This window comes from Geotrypetes seraphini, chromosome 10 (genome assembly GCF_902459505.1).
Source record: "Geotrypetes seraphini chromosome 10, aGeoSer1.1, whole genome shotgun sequence".
NCBI lineage: Eukaryota > Metazoa > Chordata > Amphibia > Gymnophiona > Dermophiidae > Geotrypetes > Geotrypetes seraphini.
In genome coordinates this window covers 119,886,034-119,902,959 of record NC_047093.1, presented here as the reverse complement: position 1 = coordinate 119,902,959, position 16,926 = coordinate 119,886,034, and the positions used below count along the sequence as shown (strand labels likewise).

General features: G+C 38.8%; 1 pseudogene; it reads right to left on the bottom strand.

Annotated features, from left to right (window-relative positions):
• Positions 1 to 1,111: 1,111 nt before the first annotated feature.
• LOC117368564 overlaps positions 1,112 to 16,926 on the bottom strand; it is a 50,053-nt pseudogene continuing 34,238 nt past the window's right edge.

Sequence of the window (16,926 nt, the reverse complement as noted above, 5' to 3'; positions counted from 1 at the left end):
TTGTTTAAACATAAGCCTGAAAAAGCCAACTTGCTTCAAATAATGGTAGCTATGTGCACTTACACAAACCATATTTACTAGTGTAGAATGTTTACAGCAGGTGCTTTGAATTAAGCGATGATTAGGCATTGAGGTGGTAGTGTTGGGTATTCCCGGGAAGGGGTAAAACGCGGACCTCATGGACCTCGCAAATCTAAACCCGTACGGCCTTAAAAAAATGAGGTCCGTGTCGGTCCATGTCCGTGGCGCTTGTAGTTTCTGTCGCTGACAGACCTTGATTGAGATTTGAGCGCTGACGGATTCGTCTCAGCCTAGGGAAGGAAAAGTGTTAGGATCCGTCAGCGCTAAAAATCTCTTCGAGGTCAGAGCCAGAGACTAGTGCTGGAGCGGCAGAGCAGAAGCCAAGAGAGCGGGGACATAGGTTTTGGACGTGCGTTATGGAAAAGAAGTCTCCAAACTCCAGCACTAGTCTCTGGCTCTGACAGACCTCGAAGAGATTTTTAGCGCTGACGGATCCTAACACTTTTCCCTCCCTAGGCTGAGACGGATCCGTCAGCGCAAAAATCTCATCAAGGTCTGTCAGCGACAGAAACTACAAGCGCCAGGGACACGGACCTCAGATTTTTAAGGCCGTACGGGTTTAGATCCGCGAGGTCCGTCAGGTCCGTGTTTTACCCCTTCCCGGTATTCCCTGTTATCACCTCCATATCTCTGAGCATTATAATTCACTATCAGTTGTATATGATATTTAGAATTTATTATGCTTGAGTGATTATTTTGTATTTTTGCTACGATTTTTGCCCTATTTTTTGATTTGACTGGCAAATTACAGCATAAAGCTTTAATGCACTTTCTGATCAATTATTTCCCCTATATTAAGGGCTCCTTTTACGAAGCTGCGCTAGCGGTTTAACGCGCATAATAGCGCATGCTAAAACCGCCAGCCGTGCTAGCCGCTACCGCCTCCTCTTGAGCAGGCGGTAGTTTTTCGGCCAGCATGGGGGTTAGCACGTGATGAAAAGTCGCATGCGTTAAAACCCGCAAACGCAACTTTGTAAAAGGAGCCCTAAATGTGTGATAGCACATTTAATGCAGTTTGGTAAAAGGGCCCCTACATTTTTAGGTCCTTCTTGTTGTTCCTTTCAGGCCTCAGCAGAATAATTTAGCATTTAGGGATAAAGATACATCCCAACAGTCCAGCACTGGAGGCCAGAATAGCAAATATCTCCACTGCCACCATGTACTTGCCCTTGGAACTCAGGTATGTTGGGATGAAGGAGATCCAGACGCTGCAGAAGACCAGAAGACTGAAGGTGATATTATTGGCCTCATTGAAACTGTCAGGTAGATTTCTTGCTAGGAAAGCTATGATGAAGCTGACACCAGACAGAAATCCCAGATAACCCAGAACACAATAAAATGCAATTACTGACCCTTCATTACACTCAATTAGTATTGTTCCAAGTTCTGATCTCATATTAAGATATGCAAATGGGGGAGTAGTGAACAACCAGGCAAGACACAGAACTGTTTGAATAAGGGAACAGGAAAGGACGATAGAGTTAGAGACCTTGGAACCCATCCATTTCCGGAGCTTGCTTCCAGGTTTGGTGGCTTGGAAGGCTGTGACCACAGTGATGGTTTTTGCCAGTATAGAGGAGAGAGCGATGGAGAAAGTGATCCCAAATGTAGTCTGTCTGAGAATGCAGGTGACATCCTCAGGATGCCCAATGAATAACAATGAACAGAGGAAGCAGAGTATGAGGGAAATGAGGAGAATATAGCTGATGTGTCGGTTGTTGGCTCTCACTATGGGAGTGTCTCTGTAATAAATAAAGATTCCCAAGATGGCAGTAGTGATGAGAAAGAAGAACATGCTGATGGAAGTTAAAGCAATCCCTAGAGGCTCTTCTTTTTTTTTTTTTTTTTCCATTATATTTTTATTTTCAAATTTCATAAAAAGTGTACAGAATAATAAAATACATTTGATACATGCATAGTATCACTTTTATATCTAACACAATGTATGTCTGAATTTGATTTTCCCCTTCCCCCTCCCCCCACCCCTTCACCACTTTAATATAATATTTTCAAATTTTATAAAAGTATATAACATAATAGAATACAATTAATAATTATTCAATAACATATTTATATCTAAAACAATATATTCTAGATAAATTTTATTCATTTTCCCTCCCCCCACCCTTCTATTATCCCTTAATCATTTGTTACATTTTGTATCATATATTATAATATATTATATATAAATTGTTTTCCTTACCCCCCCTATATGTGTGTCATAAGAAAATCTCTAAAAGAAGAAAGGAAGAAAAAGTATTCTATTATTTAATCATTACAGAATTTTGTCAATGGCCCCCATATTTTTATAAATTTATTATATGTTCCCTTTTGTATTGATATTGATCTTTCCATTTTAAAAACATGGCATATTGTATTCCACCAAAATGTGTAGTTTAGGTTGTTGTAATTTTTCCAATTGTTAGTTATATGTTGAATGGCAACCCCTGTCATAATTAATAAAAGTTTATTATTTTCTGGTGAAATTTGACTTTTTTTTCTCATCATTGTTCCAAATAAAATTGTATCATATGATATTGCAATATGATTTTCCATTAATTTATTAATTTGTGGCCAAATTGAATTCCAAAATATTTTAATATAAGGACAGTAGTATAATAAATGATCTAATGTCCCTGGTTCTAGATTACAGTGCCAGCATCTATTAGATTTAGAACTGTCTAGTTTTTGTAAACGAGTAGGGGTCCAAAAAGCTCTATGTAATAAAAAGAACCATGTTTGTCTCATAGATGCTGACACTGTACATCCCATTCTCCAAGACCAAATCAGTGGCCATTGAGATGCATTAATTTGATGTCCAATCTCAATGCTCCAAATGTCTCTTAGACCATTTTTTGGTTTTTTATTCAAATATCCAGATATTAATTTATACCACAATGCGGCTTGATGTCCCAGGAAGTCTGTTTTAAAGCATAAGAATTTTAAACTATATTGATTGTTTAATGATTTCCATTCAGGGAACCCAACCTGAATGGCCTGCTTCAATTGCAACCATTTAAAACTTTGTGTTTTATTAAGACCAAATCTATGTTGCAATTGTGAAAAATCCAGCAGTTTACCTTCTGAAATAATATCATCTAGAGATCTAATTCCTGCAATAATCCAGTTCTTCCAAAGGATTTGGGCTCCGCCTATTTTGATCTTGGAGTTTATCCATATGGATTGATTAGTTGATTTATATATTGGGATGGGTGTTAATTTATCTATAAATCTCAATGTTTTCCAAGTATCCATTATTATTTTATTTTCTCTGTATCTTTTAGGTATATTAATACTTGGTAAATGAACTAAATTTAGGGGAAACATAAGGCGCCATTCCAAATATAACCAATCTGGTGCATTATCTATAAGTTCTGGGAGGATCCAATACATACCCTGACGTAAAATATAGGCTTGATGGTACCTATAGAAATTTGGAAAATTTACCCCTCCCTCCTTAATTGATTTTTGTAAGGTTACTAAAGCTATTCTAGGTGTTTTACCAAGCCAAAGAAATTTTGTTAAAATTCTATTAAGCTTCTTATAAAAGGACCCCTGAAAATAAATAGGTATCATACTCATTTGGTAGCAAACCACAGGCAACATCATCATTTTAATAGTTTGAACTCTGCCCCACCAAGATATATGTAATGGGTTCCATTGTTCACATAACTCCATTACTTTTTTTAATACATATTTTTCATTTTCTTTTACAGTATCTTCAATTGTTTTTTTAACTTGAATGCCTAGATATTTAAATCCTTCTTCTTTCCATATGAATGGAAAAATATCAAATAATCCTTTTACACAGTAAACATTCAAGGGTATAATTTCAGATTTATTCCAATTAATTTTATAACCTGAAAATTTGCCAAACTTATCAATTAATTCCAATAAAGAAGATAAGGTAGACTCTGGATTTCTCAAATAAAGCAAAATATCATCAGCATAAGCCGAAATTTTATATTCCATATCTGAATATGGAATTCCTTGTATCTCCCTCGTTTGCTGTATTGCTAACAATAAGGGTTCTAATACAACATCAAATAACAAAGGAGATAAAGGACAACCTTGTCTAACTCCCCTCTGCAATTGAAAACCATCAGATATCTTATTGTTAATATTTAATCTTGCAATCGGGAAGCTATACAATGTTTTTACCATTTGTATAAATCCAGAACCTATACCAAACCATTCTAAAGCCTGATACATAAAATTCCATTCTACCCTATCAAATGCTTTCTCGGCATCTAATGAAACTGTAAATGCCGGTTCATCCATTTTTTTTGATAAGTTTAGCATGTGAAATAATAGTCTAGAGTTATTGGAGGAATGTCTTTTAGCAACGAAACCCGTTTGATGCATATCTATAATATGTGGGAGAGCTTTGGCTAATCTCAAAGCCAAAATTTTCGCCAAAAGTTTATTATCAACGTTTATCAAAGATATAGGCCTGTAGTTTGAAACCAAAGTAGGATCTTTATTTGGCTTAGGCAAAACAATTATTATTGATTCAGCCATAGTACCTTTTATGTTACCTTTTATAAGTTGTGTCTGATATAATTTTAATAAATGTGGGGAGAGGATATTTTGAAATGTTTTATAAAATTCTACTGTGTAACCATCACCACCTGGAGCGGATCCAACTCTAAGAGATCTCAATGCTGTTTCTAATTCTTTTAATGATATAGGTTCTTCTAAACTTCGTTTTATATGATCAGGAATCTTAGGTCCATTTATTAAATCTAAAAATTTTTTTCCATCTTTTTGTTTCTCCAAATAAGGTTCGGAAGAATATAGATCCTTATAAAAATTTAAAAATTGTTTTAATATTATATTTGTTTGATTTGTTATTATACCATTATCATCTTTTATTCCGTTAATATTAGTTCTCCTTTTTTTTGCCTTAAGATAATTTGCTAATAATTTTCCCGCCTTATTAGAATTTCCATAATACACCGTTTGTTTGGAAAACAAATCTTTTCTTATCATTTTTGAAGTTAATTCATTATATTTACCTTTTACTTTCAAAAGAGCTTGCAAAACTTCATATTCCCATTTACTTATCAATTTAGCTTCTAATATTTTTATTTCTTTTTCTAATTCCATATATTGTTTTTTAATTTGTTTCCTAATAAAAGCTGAATATGATATGATATTACCCCTCATAGTTGCTTTAAATGCATCCCATACATTCTCTATAGATGTATCTTCCACTAAATTTATTTGAAAAAATTCATTAATTTGTGTTTTAAAATTTTCCAAAAATTTGTCATCCACAAGCAATGCATTATCAAATCTCCAAAGAGGTCTATTATTTTCTAATTGATCTAATTGTAATTCTATCCATATTCCCGCATGATCCGAAATGATAATAGGATCAATGGAGGCTTTAATCACTTGTTGCACTTTATTTGTTGAAACAAAAATATAATCTATTCTTGAAAATGAACAGAGGAAGCAGAGTATGAGGGAAATGAGGAGAATATAGCTGATGTGTCGGTTGTTGGCTCTCACTATGGGAGTGTCTCTGTAATAAATAAAGATTCCCAAGATGGCAGTAGTGATGAGAAAGAAGAACATGCTGATGGAAGTTAAAGCAATCCCTAGAGGCTCTTCAAAAGACAGAAAAGTTATCATTTTTGGGATGCAGGCATCTCTTTTCTGGTTTGACCATTGATCATCCGGGCATGTTGTACAGGTGTCCATATCTGAGAAAGAATATTATCATATCATTATCTCAAATATATCATGAGGTCTATTTACTAAAGTGCACTTAAATATCATGAGTCCTATAATCTTCACAGCTCAGCCAAGAAAGAGCAGTTTAATTCACATTAACTGCATGGAGAGTGAAGGACTGTGAACTGCATATTGAGTTAGCACCTGGTACTTTAACTCTAATGTCTGCAAATAACACGGCTGCATGTAAGAGCAGGTAGTATATGCACTCATGCTACTACAAGTAGATACCATAGATCAATGCACAAAAATTGCAACCATTCCCCCCAGTATGAATCCTGAACCCCTCCATTCTACTGGTGAAGAACTAAACCTTCTCTCGCTCATATGGATCACCCAGCCTTTAATGGTGGTGTCCCTGGGGGGTTAGGCGGGGGGCATGAGCAATCCTCAGACATTTTTGTTGCTTTTCAAGCTCAGATTGAAAATAGTGGCTCTGATCCATGGTAGTACAGTCTACCAAATAAGGATGATATGACTTTATTTGATAATTTGACCCCCTAGAGTTAATTCTGAAAGGCTGATAAAGCAACATGGAGGAGTGTGTGGCACAGTGGTTGGCTCTACAGCCTCAGCATCCTGGGGTTATGGGTTCAAACCCCATGCTGCTCCTTGTGACCCTGGGCAAGTCACTTAATCCTCCATAGCCCCAGGTACATTAGATAGATTGTGAGCCCACCGGGACAGAGAGGGAAAATGCTTGAGTACCTTATTGTAAAAACCGCTTAGATAACCTTGATAGGCGGTATATAAAATCCTAATAAACTTGAAACTTAAACTTGAAATGGGGATCATTATTGCCCCACTTGTAATGCATGAGAGACACCCATAAAAAAGTGCTTGGGTCTCTGGCCCTATATCAAGGAGTTATGGGTCAAAGATATTAAGAGAAACAAATGTCCCAAACTTTATTGGAATGTTAGGAAGGGTGGACAGGTGAGTAGTATGGAAATCTAGAATCCTGTCAGGGTTGTGAATTCAAAACAGCACATTCCACTCTTCATAGAGCTATCTTCAGACATTCAGTTTATCCTTGGAACTTATTCTCAATAGTTCATCACCTTAATCCAAGACAGGGCCAGACAACTGTAAGCTGTGCACAACGTGGCTACCACTTCAATTCAGCCTTGCAGCCATTCTAATGGTCCATCGTGCCCATCAATCTGCTCCCACAGTGGCCCCTAGGTCAAAGACCAGTGCCCCAACCGAGACTAGCCCTACCTGCGTACACTCCAGTTCTCTTATTCTAAACCATTTAGATATCTTTGATGGACGTATATCAAGAAACTAATAAACTTGAAACTTGTGGAAAGTGTATTCAAACAATCTTGTATAATTCTGCAAGCAGGGAACCAGTTTACACAAGCCCACATCTCTCATAAGGAGTCAAGTGATTAAGAATAGCCTACACTTGTTGCTGGTTTTGCAGAAGCCTAGCAATGGAAGGCAAAGAGGTGGAACGGAGATCAGCATCAGTGAGAAGAAAGAGAAAATGAAGCCAAAAGCCAGGCACACTTGGAGAGGAAAAGCATAGCCCCCCAAAGAAACCAGGTCATACAGCTACAATATTGTGTATTTAAATTCCCTGAAACTGAAAAGCAGGAAGAGGCTCCCAGGGAAGATAAGGTCATAGTCAAGAGAATGAATGCATGTTTTGCATTTGACTTCAATGAGGAAGATAAGGGGCAGAAATGGTAGTCAATGCTGATAAACCAGAAAAAACTGAAACAGATCTCTGAAATACTGGAGGATATAATGGGTCAGTTTGACAATCTGAACATTGGCAAAGTCCCTGGACCAGATGGTGTATATCCCAGAATGCATTATAGAATAGAAAAATAAACATGCAGAGCTATTGTTACTAATTTGTTTTTAAAATCCAGCATTGTACTGGAAGACAGGAGGGTGACCAATGTGATACCAATTTTTAAAAAGGGTTCCAGAGGTGATTTGAAATATTATAGACTGATTAGTCTGATATTGGTACCAGGCAAATTGGTAGAAACTATTATAAAGAATAAAATGATAGAACTTGTTCATAAGCATTGATTGATGATAGAAAGCCAACATGGATTTAGTCAAGAGAAATCTTGCCTCACCAATCTACTACATTTCTTTGAAGGGATGAATGAACATGTGGATAAAGGTGAGCCGGTTTATATAGTGCATCTAGCTTTTCAAAAGGCATGATAATTTTTGAACCTAACTGACCTCACTTTTACAGGTCACTTTTTTAATAATTTACCTCACATTTATAAACAGGTCCCCATCAATTTTACTGTGATGGGAAAAAATATTTAGATTATAAGCCCTCTTGGGACAGGGCAGGTTTTACTTCATTTTATTATAAATGAACAAACTACTCTGTTCCAAAGTGATATACAGTACCTACAATATCTAAAAAATCTGAATGTAAGTCCTCCTTCAGCTACAAATACAGAAGTTGAGTGTTTAATTCATTATCTTAAAAATTCTATAATATATATATATATATTTTATATTTTGGTGATGGTGTGGCTCTACATAATTCTCATAAGACTGAGGACCTGAGTTTTCATAGAAAGATAGAAACATGACAGCATTTAAAGGCCTAATGGCCCATCCAGTCTGCCCTTCCCTACCATCCATTATCTTCTCTTCTCCATAAGAGATCCCACATGCCTGCTCCATGCTATACTAAATTCAGATACAGTCTTCATCTCCACAGGGTTCAGTGCTGGGGCCAATCCTGTTCAATATGTTTGCGAGTGACATTGCTGAAGGGTTAGAAGGAAAAGTGTGCCTTTTTGCAGATGATACCGAGATTTGTAACAGTGTAGACACCGAAGACGTAGTGGAAAATATGAAGAAGGATCTGCAAAAGTTAGAGGAATGGTCTAATGCCTGGCAACTAAAATTCAATGAAAAGAAATGCAGAGTAATGCATTTGGGGATTAATAATCGGAAGGGATCGTATATGCTGGGAGGAGAGAAGCTTATATACACGGATGGGGAGAGGGACCTTGGGGTGATAGTGTCCGAAGATCTAAAGGCAAAAACAAAGCGTGACAAGGCAGTGGCTGCTGCCAGAAGGATGCTGGGCTGTATAAAGAGAGGCATAGCCAGTAGAAGGAAGAAGGTGTTGATGCCCCTGTACAGGTCATTGGTAAGGCCCCACTTGGAGTATTGTGTTCAGTTTTGGAGACCCTATCTGACAAAGGACATAAAAAGACTTGAAGCAGTCCAGAGGACGGCGACGAAAATGATAGGAGGCTTGCGCCAGAAGATGTATGAGGAGAGACTGGAAGCCCTGAATATGTATACCCTAGAGAAAAGGAGAGACAGGAGAGATATGATTCAGACATTCAAATACTTGAAGGGTATTAACGTAGAACATAATCTTTTCCAGAAAAATGGTAAAACCAGAGGACATAATTTGAGGTTGAGGGGTGGTAGATTCAAAGGCAATGTTAGGAAACTCTGCTTTATGAAGAGGGTGGTGGTTGCCTGGAATGCGTTCCCGAGAGAGGTGGTGGAGAGTAAAACTGTGACTGAGTTCAAAGAAACGTGGGATGAACACAGAGGGTCTAGAATCAAAAAATAATATTAAAAATTGAACTAAGGCCCATACTGGGCAGACTTGCACGGTCTGTGTCTGTATATGGCCATTTGGTGGAGGATGGGCTGGGGAGGGCTTCAATGGCTAGGAGGGCTGGAGTAGGTTGGGCTGGAGTAGGTTTTAACGAAGATTTCGGCAGTAGGAACCCAAGCACAGTACCGGGTAGAGCTTTGGATTCTTGCCCAGAAATAGCTAAGAAGAAAACATTTTTAAATTGAATTTGGTTGGGCAGACTGGATGGACCATTCGGGTCTTTATCTGCCATCATCTACTATGTTACTATTTCCACTGGGAGGTCATTTCATGTTTCTATTACCCTTTCTATAAAGAAGCATTTTCTTAAATTACTCCTGAGACTATCAGCACTTAGCTTCATCCTATGCCGTCTCCGTCTGGTGTTTTGTTTTTAAAGAGACAAGGGCTAGTTCCTGAATTATCACCATGACTGCTCGGCCAGCTGGTAGGAAGAGAGGAATCTTATCAAGTATTTTCCCCATTGTGTAAAGGAAAAAATAGTCCCACCCAGCCTGTTTTCTCCCTTATTTGTATCTCTATCCTATCAATCATTGAATTTCCAGCACCTTATCATATGTATGAAATTAAATGTCTTTGTCTGATAAGCAGTATACAAATTTTTTAATAAACTTGAAACTTGAAAATGAATTACACTTTTTGGAGACCTACATCCCTCCTTAATTTCAAGAACAGGGACCATAATAGATACCCTATATTTATTTGTATCCCATGTTTTCCATGATGTCACCCACCAGTTTGGTTGGAGATCTCTCCCTCTGCACACGGAATACAGTCATAGCAGCAGATGGGTTTTCCTTCCTTGGTTAATTTCCTGTAACCAGGATGACAACTTGGACTGCATCTGAACTGCGGAGGTTTCTGAAGATTGAGAAAGCATATTATGTAACTTCATTTGATACTGGACAGTTGTTTCTGAAATGGAATGCTATTTTTATTTACTTTTAAATTATTGTCATGTGTCACAGCATATTTCATGCATAGGAAGGTACTTGTAAAAATACCCCAAAAGCGTTGATTCTGCATAGCCAGATTAGACCAGCCTCAGATCAGATGTGATCACTTTAATGGAAATAGATTTATAAAGACTAATTAAGTTATATAATAATATTTAGAGCTTACTAACCTTAGGATAGGTTATAGTAATCAGTAATTGAATATTCATAATACATCACATTAAAAACCAAAACAGTGAAATGAAAAAAAACCTGTTAAAAAATGCAGAACTGCCAACAGCATCATGTCCCCTCACATCCCACTGGCCAAGTGGTTCAAGCAGCTCCTCAGCATCCTGAGGTTGTAAGTTCAATTCCCACAGCAGCTCCTTGGGAAAGTTGTTTAATACTTTTTCTTTTGGAACTTTGCCTGTTCTAGCAATTTTTAAAGACTCGTTATTAAACTTTGATACAAACTGTAAATAAAGGTTTTGTGACTACAGGATGGACTTGACATCTCCAGTGCTTCTCTTTGTTGCCTCAAGGCTTGGTACCTTCTTCCCTTTCCCTATAATACTTTATTGTACCAGGTCCAAATTAACTACCTGTCTAAAACATGTAAAACACTTTGTAATCATTGAAAAAAGCAAAATATCAAGCCCCATCCCCTATCTTTCCATTTCAAATGAGTCAGGAGTAAGTAGGCAGACGTGCCTGTAACAGTTAATTAGTGTCAATTAACCCCAATTGACTAATTACTATGGGCTAGATTCACTAACCTTCCAATCCGTGTCCAATCCATGGGCGTTTGGAGGCATACCGACCGATTCACCAACCATCTTCATACATAGTAATATAGTAACATAGTAGATGACAGGAGATAAAGACCCAAATGGTCCATCCAGTCTGCCCAACCTGATTCATTTTTAATTTTTTCTTCTTAGCTATTTCTAGGCAAGAATCCAAAGCTCTACCCAGTACTGTGCTTGGGTTCCAACTGCCGAAATCTCCGTTAAAACCTACTCCAGCCCATCTAAACCCTCCCAGTCATTGAAGCCCTCTCCAGCCCATCCTCCCCAAACAGCCATATACAGACACAGACCATGCAAGTCTACCCAGTACTGGCCTTAGTTTAATATTTAATATTATTTTCTGATTCTAGATCTTCTGTGTTCATCCCACGCTTCTTTGAACACAGTCACCGTTTTCCTCTCCACCACCTCTCTCGGGAGCGCATTCCAGGCATCCACTACCCTCTCCGTAAAGTAGAATTTCCTAACATTGCTCCTGAATCTACCACCCCTCAACCTCAAATTATGTCCTCTGGTTTTACAATTTTACTTTCTCTGGAAAAGATTTTGTTCTACGTTAATACCCTTCAAGTATTTGAACGTCTGAATCATATCTCCCCTGTCCCTCCTTTCACAGCATCCAGTCTCTCCTCATACGTCTTCTGGCACAAGCCTCCTATCATTTTCGTCGCCGTCCTCTGGACCGCTTCAAGTCTTCTTATGTCCTTTGCCTGATAGGGTCTCCAAAACTGAACACAATACTCCAAGTGGGGTCTTACCAATGACCTGTACAGGGGCATCAACACCTTCTTCCTTCTTCTGGCTATGCCTCTCTTTATACAGCCCAGCATCCTTCTGGCAGCAGCCACTGCCTTGTCACGCTTTGTTTTTGCCTTTAGATCTTCGGACACTATCACCCCAAGGTCCCTCTCCCCATTTGTGCATATTAGCTTCTCACCTCCCAGCATATACGGTTCCTTTCGATTATTAATCCCCAAATGCATTACTCTGTATTTCTTTGGATTGAATTTTAGTTGCCAGGCATTAGACCATTCCAAGTTTTGCAGATCCTTTTTTATATTTTCCACTACGTCTTAGGTGTCTACTCTGTTACAAATCTTGGTATCATCTGCAAACAGGCACACTTTTCCTTCTAACCCTTCAGCAATGTCACTCACAAACATATTGAACAGGATTGGCCTCAGCACCAAACCATGAGGGACTCCACTACTCACCTTTTCTTCCTCCGAGCGACTTTCATTAACCACCACCCTCTGGCGTCTGTCCGACAGCCAGTTTCTAACCCAGTTCACCACTTTGGGTCCTAACTTCAGCCCTTCAAGTTTGTTCAACAGCCTCCTATGAGGAACCGTATCAAAGACTTTGCTGAAATCTAAGTAAATTACATCTAGCATATGTCCTCGATCCAGCTCTCTGGTCACCTAGTCAAAAAATTCAATCAGGTTCGTTTGGCACGATTTACCTTTTGTAAAGCCATGTTGCCTCAGATCCTGTAACCCATTAGTTTCAAGGAAGTACACTATCCTTTCTTTCAGCAACACTTCCATTATTTTTCCAACAACCGAAGTGAGGCTCACCGGCCTGTAGTTTCCTGCTTCATCCCTGTGACCACTTTTGTGAATAGGGACCACATCTGCTCTCCTCCAATCCCCAGGAATCACTCCCGTCTCCAGAGATTTGTTGAACAAGTCTTTAATAGGACTCGCCAGAACCTCTCTGAGTTCCCTTAGTATCCTCGGATGGATCCCGTCTGGTCCCATTGCTTTGTCCACCTTCAGTTTTTCAAGTTGCTCATAAACACTCTCCTCCGTGAACGGCGCAGAATCTACTCCATTTTCTCGTGTAACTTTGCCAGACAATCTCGGTCCTTCTTCAGGATTTTCTTCTGTGAACACAGAACAGAAGTATTTGTTTAGCACATTTGCTTTTTCATCATCACACACCACATATCGGTTCCCAGCATCTTTTAGTTTAGAAATTCTATTTTTCATTTCCTCCTTTCACTAATATATCTCCCTTTTTTACATCTTTAGACATTTGTTCTTCCGCCTGTGCTTTTGCCACAGGAGGCACGCCACCAACCGACTACACAGATCACTAGAGCCCTGACAGTAGTGACAGGAGAACCAGCCTCTTGTCACTGCTGTCAGGGCTTCTGCTGGCTTTTAATGTTTTTTTTTAATCGGGCAGATATTTTGTGTGTTTTCCACACACAAAATATCACCTTGATTTAAAAAAAAAAAAAATGAACCCCCCCCCGAGAAGTGCCCGATCCCCCTCCCCCAAATCCTCCCAAAAATGTGCCCTGCCACTGCCGCCCTTTAAAATTATGGCAGGAGGGTTCCTACTCCTTCCTGCCTTCGGTCCCACTCTTGACTTCACCCCCACAAAAAAAACATATGGCAGGAGGGAGGCCAACTCCCTCCTGCCACCCACCGGATGCCCCCTCCCCGTTCCCGGTCCACTCCCCGTGCCTTTAACAGATAAGGAAGGATGCTCAATCCCTCCTGCTCCAATGCCTCTCTCGATGAGTCTGATGCATGGGGTGGGGCATAAGGCCCTGATTGCATCAAGCGCCTTGGGCTCCTCCCTTGGAAGGGGCCTGAAGTGCCTTAGCCAATTAGGGACTTCCTTAGTGAGTACTTAGGTACTTAGGTACTCACTAAGGAGAGCCCTGATTGGCTGAGGTGCATCAGGCCCCTTCCAAGGGAGGACCCCGAGGTGTCTGAGCCAACAAGGGCCCTGCTTCAGACTCATTGAGAGAGGCATTACTTACTAAGGAAATCCCTGATTAGCTGAGGTCCCTCAGGCCCCTCCCAAGGGTGGAGCCTGAGGCACCTGAGCCAATCAGGGCCTTAGGCCCTGCCCTTGCTGCCATAGGCTGTGACAGCAGTGGGCAAAGGCCCACGGGGGGATCATTGGGGACATCGTGATAGGAGCGAAAAGCATGCGGGTTAAAGGTTTTGCAGAATATATAAAAAAGGAAGATTTTTTATATATTCTGCATAAGTGCATTGCCTGCCTGTGGTTTCAAAGGCACGTTAAAACAATGGGCTTGCACTCCAGGGAAGGGTAGGAGAGTTGGGGCTAAGAACAGGAGATCGGGGTTGAGAGCAGGAGATCGGGGCAGAGAGCAGGAGATTGGGGCTGAGAGCAGGGTTTTAGTATAAGTGACTGGCCCTCACCAGTCATTTGTTTTTGGATTGGCCAGCCAGTTGGTGTGCCTGAAAAATGTTTAGTGATTTGCATCCTTCCTACTTTGCATGCATGGATCAGAATCGGATCGGACGAGAGGTTAGTGAATCGGATCAGAGGAAAATCAGGTTGCAAAGGGGTCACAAACCGATCGGTACTGAGCATGGACGTTGGACGCCAGCGCACTCTTAAAGCTGCAGTTGCCAATTAAGCTGCTAGTTTTCACTCAAGGTGTGAAAAATAAGAAAAATATGGAAAATTAATACATAACTCAAGTTTTACCAAAATATAAGTATTTATTTATAGCTTTTATTTTTCCATCATTGAACTCAAAAGACCAGTTGCGTTAGCGGGAGGTTGTTATAGTTGCCAAAATGCTGGCCTTCTGATAACGAACTCTCCTCTCGATACTTCGAAGCTCCCCATTATATACCTGTAGTCCAGTGTGACATCATTGGCCCGTGGGCCAATCAAAAACAGAGGTGGTCTTTAAATTTGAACAAAGAAAAATTCCTTTACATGTTTAAAAGTTTCAGAATTCATATTTGTTTTGTTTACATTCATTTCTGAATATACATTAACATTTTATTACATATCCAATATTCTTTTTATCCTTTTCACAAAAGGTATATTAAGAGAACCTGCATTTATGTGCTGAGATATTCTCAGCCTCAGTCGAGGAGAAGGAGGGGCTGTTTCCCCCTCTCCCTGAGCTGACAGCTTCATTTTACACTAATACTCACACAGAAGCCTTCTTATGCTAGAGTGCTGCAATGTCTCTGATTCTAACTTAACCATTTCCAGATGTTGTGTTCAGGATTTTTCCTTAGTGTTCTTTTTATAAACCATTTCATTTTAAGTACAAATTATTTTATCCATCCATACCATACATTCAGGGGCCTCAAACATTCATAACATGTATTTTCATTCATTCTTAATGCATATTATATCTCAGTTTAGAATATGAAATCTAATATACTTTTCCTAACCAGCCTAAGGCACATCTGGTATCAATTAGAACCATGAGGCTGAACACAAAATGGAGTAAAACTAGGCAGAATATACAAAAAGACAGAGAACAAAATGGAATCAAGTTATAAGTTTCAAGTTTATTTGGATTTGATGTTTCGCTTATAAATCTAAGCGAATTACATAAAAAATGCATTAGCATAGAAAAATAAGATATATTTTACTACTTTACAAATAATGGGGCTGTGACAGACTGACAATATAGACAAACTAAAATACACTGGGGCGAAACATAAGGCGTAAAAGTTACAAATTGTAATTTCCCAAAGGGAAGAAAAGAAGAATGAGGTGGGGGGGATAGAAACATTTGGATTAGGGTATGATGAATCCATATATATCCTGATTTCCTTTATAATCTAGCTTAATAGCAAAGTACATAAAAAGAATATTATTATACTTTTCCTTAATATTAATCTGTAGTGTGTTTTTCTGGCCCTGGCTACATCCATATGCAGATTTTTATTTACCAATTTTTTGTACGCTTCTATTGGGTGTGGCCTTAACTAACACATATGCTTGTATCTGACTAGAGTTACCCAGAATCATACGAAAAACAGGCTCTTTTATAGAAAAATTCCATAAAATACTGCACTATCATGTCCTGACATCTATTTCATTACCGTACCATAGACATCATCCCCTACTGGCCACGAGCCACTACTCCTCAGTACACGATTGGTTTGCTTAGTGAATCTAGCCCTATAGGTACACACATGGGATCAGCACGCCAATTTAAATGATCTATACAGAATCTGGAAGCTAACGTTTTGCCCAGAAAGCCAAAATGCACCATTCTATTGACCATTTTATGACAAGTTTCATGATACCTGTTTTTATCAGCACCTCTGATCGCTTAAATCTGACCTGAGTGAAAGAACTGTCCCAGACGATTGCCTTCTCATCAATGGTGAAATCCTGCCCTGGGGGAGCATGGGGGTTATAACGTCCAACAACTTTATATTCCAATGTTGTATTAGGAAGAAAGTTCAAATTCAAAATATCGTATCCAATGGCGAGTTCTCCATTTTCATCCAGGTACATCTCTTCCCCTAGACCATTCTTAAAATGGAGGTTCCTCAGATAACGATGAAGCTAAGAAATGTAATTGAAAAAAAATTGGAATAGATTGAACTACAGTTTTTGGTGGAATTCAGTATGTCATATTTAGCTATTCAGAAAGGGAATTTTAATAAATTTCAAGATATGTGGAGGCCATTAACAAATTATTGTAATGAAGAGGTATCATTTTCCCTGATTTATACATATGAAAGAAATGGGTGGGGGAGGGGTACTGTATTATATGATATGAGATATTAAAGGGATGGGAGGGAAAGGGATAAATTTTATTTAATATGAAAAATCGTAGAATTCAAGTGATATATTAAGTTAAAATGTGGATTTTTTATGCACTTGATGTATGTTATTAAAATGAATAAAGAATTAAAAAAAAAAGAAATGAGATTTGCATTTTAAGTAGTGTTAGGTTAGACAGATAATTTCA